This window comes from Diplotaxodon limnothrissa, linkage group LG11, assembly GCF_057381915.1.
Source record: "Diplotaxodon limnothrissa isolate DT_005_m linkage group LG11, D_limnothrissa_male_GT1.1, whole genome shotgun sequence".
Lineage (NCBI taxonomy): Eukaryota > Metazoa > Chordata > Actinopteri > Cichliformes > Cichlidae > Diplotaxodon > Diplotaxodon limnothrissa.
Window position 1 is genome coordinate 37,161,414 of NC_140606.1, and position 3,719 is coordinate 37,165,132.

Here is a 3,719-nt window from a genome sequence, read left to right on the forward strand (position 1 = left end):
TATTTTCCAGGCGACTCGTTACTGCAGTCAGTGAAAAACATCGAGTACCACGTACTACTGATGTATAGGGTGGAGCACTGCAGGTGCAATAGCTATTGAATAGGGATACTTCTGTTTCGACAGTGTGTCGAGCTTAAGAAGCGCAGATGTTTCAGGAACTCTGCTTCAAAGTGTGGGTCAAAACACCCACGTCACCATGGAGTTTCCCAAGGTGGCTTACCTGTTGCTTCTAAGCAGGGGTGGAGCCAGAGCGAATGCGTTTTAATTTTTTTTTATTCCTATGTAGTGACGGCTCAATCCTTTAGTCCGACAGTGTACAGGCAACGGCACAACACCGACTCGAAGGGATCCTGAACACCTGCCCTACAATTACTGACAGCCGCTCATTCGTACATTCTTATTACTGACACTGGATTGTCCAATCAGATCTCTTAACGCATTCGGTCTTTCGCTACCTTCCCATTGCGCTCATGCAGGTTGATAAAGATTGACAAATACAAGCGAAAAAGTCAAGCTGAAAAGGCAAGAAAGAACAAAGATAAAGAAACTAGAAACAGGTGAAGCAAAAGATGAGCGTGGCGGAGCTTCTGCAGTGCAGCAGGTAAAACAGACGGCGAGGAAGAGAAAAGCAAATATCTGGAGGGATGTAATAAGGATTAAAGAGAGTGAATGATTCAAGTAAAATTTATTTAAACTTTGAACAGTTTATTCTATGTTCTTCTTGTGTTACTCAACTTTACATTGCCTTGAGGAATTGCACAAATTTAACTGGACCGTCTGTGCTGTTTTGACCGATCATGGTCCCACACCTGGACCAGTGGCACACTTACTCCTCTCTTCTTACCTTTGACATCCTCTCCAACTCTGTAGCGCCATTGCTCTGTAGTGACAGTGAAGGGAGATGGTCCCGTTTGTGGGCTCAACCCAGAGTAGTGGGATTTCAATTCTTCACAGCTGTCTATAACCAGACCTGAGCAGCAGCCCCAGGTCAGTGGAGCAGTGCACAGCAGCAAAAATACAATAATAATAAACTTTATTTATAAAGCACACTAAAAAAACCAAGGGTATACCAAGGTGTTTGACAAAAATAGAATAGGAAAAGGGAGATGGGAAGGAAAAGAGAAAGGACCTGGCACGTATCAATTATAAAAACCTTGACAAGAAAATGCATTGCAGTTAAATTATTTTCCAGATGACTCATTGCTGCAGTCAGTGGAAAAACAGACCATAAATAACACAGTGCTGTTGTTAGAATACTGGGGATGAAACTGGGAGGGCCAGTAACTGATGACTGCATCATGACTTGGCAGTATTCTTTCAGGTTTAGATTTTCAGGACCAATTTGCAGTAAAACTCACTAATCAGCAACAATAAGTCTCTTTTCTCTGAAGAATAAAACTGGATAGTTCATTTTCCTTTTTCAACACCATCTTTCATGGGGGGGTTTTCTCACTCCTGTGAGGTCAACATCTGGGGATTTTGCTTTAGGGTGTATTTTTTCACTAAACATTCAACACTACTTCTGATATTTATGATATTTTTTGATTATTTTAAACTGTGGCATGCAGAGGTTTCACACAGGATACAATCTTTGCTACTTTGAATAGCCAAACAGGTAAAAACATGAGCTAAATTATTTAAGGCAAGCCACTTTCTATTTCACTTTTTACAGTTTCAAAAATAGGAAAGTAAACAAAGCATTGAGCAAAGGTTTGGCTGCACAACATGGTCAGTACTTAGTAGCACCCCTCCCTTTAAATTGTGAAACAAAGCTTTTGCTGTAAGCGAGAACATAGATTATCAGTGTGGCCATTCCAGCTACAGGGGTAATGGAGGTGAATACCAAAACACCTATAGGATTTAACCTAAACGATTTCTTCATTATGAATAATCACTGGGGTGTCAGCTGTCACCGCTTCAGGGTCAGGCAGCATCTCCTTAGTTTGTCTTGTATCGATGACTAGATGGTGATCATCACAATAAAAGACAAAAGTCTTTACCTCAGTAAGTACAGCGAGCGATCCGAGTTTTCGTATAGCGGGCCAAGTATGGCAGTGTCATTGAGAAATTTGAAAATCAGATTACTGGGGTTACAGCTACAATCTATTTTATAAGAGAAACAGGAGTGGTGAGGTAACAGTCCTGAGGTACGCTAGTGCTGATGGATTTATAGTTGGAGAGCAAAGATAGGAAAAGACTCAGTTTCTGTAAAAACAGAGGAGGCTCCAACATGTTAAAAGCAGAACTAAAGTCAATAAACAAAATATGGGCATAGGCCTTGGGACTTTCCAGGTGCTTAAGAATCAGGTGAGCGATACTGCCAAATGTGTTATCTGGGCTCCTCCCCTGCCTATAAGGAAGCTGCGGAGGATCTAATAAAATTTAGGTCTGATTTCCTTATAGAGACTATATAAAATTCAAAACATTTAATGACAGGAGTCATAGCAGTTATAGTTATAGCCACTGGTCTATAATCATATAATCAGGACATGATCTCTTGGAATTTAAAATACGGTGGATTTTTTTCTAAGGAACTGCGTGTGAATCTGCAGATAGGACAATGAGCTCTACTGTAAACTTCTTTCCAAGAGAAGTTTAGAGGGCCTGAAGATATTATCGCAAATATCACTGAATGGCTGAATTTCAAGTAAATCAGCATCAAGGCTTAAACACTGATTAGTGGTTGTAATCGTCTGCAACACTTTAAGGCCCTGTGTATCTAACCTGAGGGAAAAAAAAACAAACTCATTCAGTTCATTTGTTTTACTCTGTTTACAATGCACTTCATATTAGTCATCATCTTGCTGGTGGCTTTTATGGATTTAGCAGCTTTAGAGTCCATTGTGATTAAATTATTTAGATATCTTTATATGTCATTGGTCTTTTTATGATTAATGCTCTTCTTAATGCCTTCTATAATGTATTGGTCATTGTTAGGATACAGTATAATGTCCTTCTTCAGCAAAGCAATCACATCAATATAATCTGTGATTGTTTCTTTGGCCTCATCAGTTCTCACATCATGAAAAGACATGGTGGTGTAGGGGACTGCGCCCTTAAGGATTACTGTACTATGGCCAGACAATCACTGTCGTAGTCTGAGCTTTACTGTTCTTATTATGGTCTCAATTTGACAAAAGGGGCTTTGATTGTGCTGTTTCTGCTTTTTTTTTTTTTTTTTTTAATATGTCCATAGCATTTGTATAGAATCCTATTTTCTTGAGTGCCACACTTCACACAAAAAGATCCTGGGAGGGTTACTTCAATTTTACAGTGGTTAATATCTCCCAGTATGAAGACAGGAGCTCCAGGTGTACTCTGGAGTTGGTGTGAACACACTTTTCAATACAAGCTGCTGCCTAGGCTGCATTTCCACTGGAGGGTATTTGAAAAACTTGCAAAGAATAGAGATTTAACAAAATTGTAAGCTGGATGTTGGCATTTTAATGGTCCCAAACTGTAAAGATAGATCCACAAGTTTATTTAAATTGAGTTGTACATTCATGAGAGATTGTTATTTGATTAAGGAAGCCATTGGTTGTGCTTTTGTAAAGCTCATCTGCTACACTATTGTTAAAAATAAATGTATACATATCGACAAACATCACACAAGCCTTGTTTTTTTATGTAACAACAAACTAGAGAAAGGGTCATTGTCCTATCTGTAGATTCGCACGCAGTTCCTTAATCAGGATTTGGTCATTCTAAACTGGGTGCAG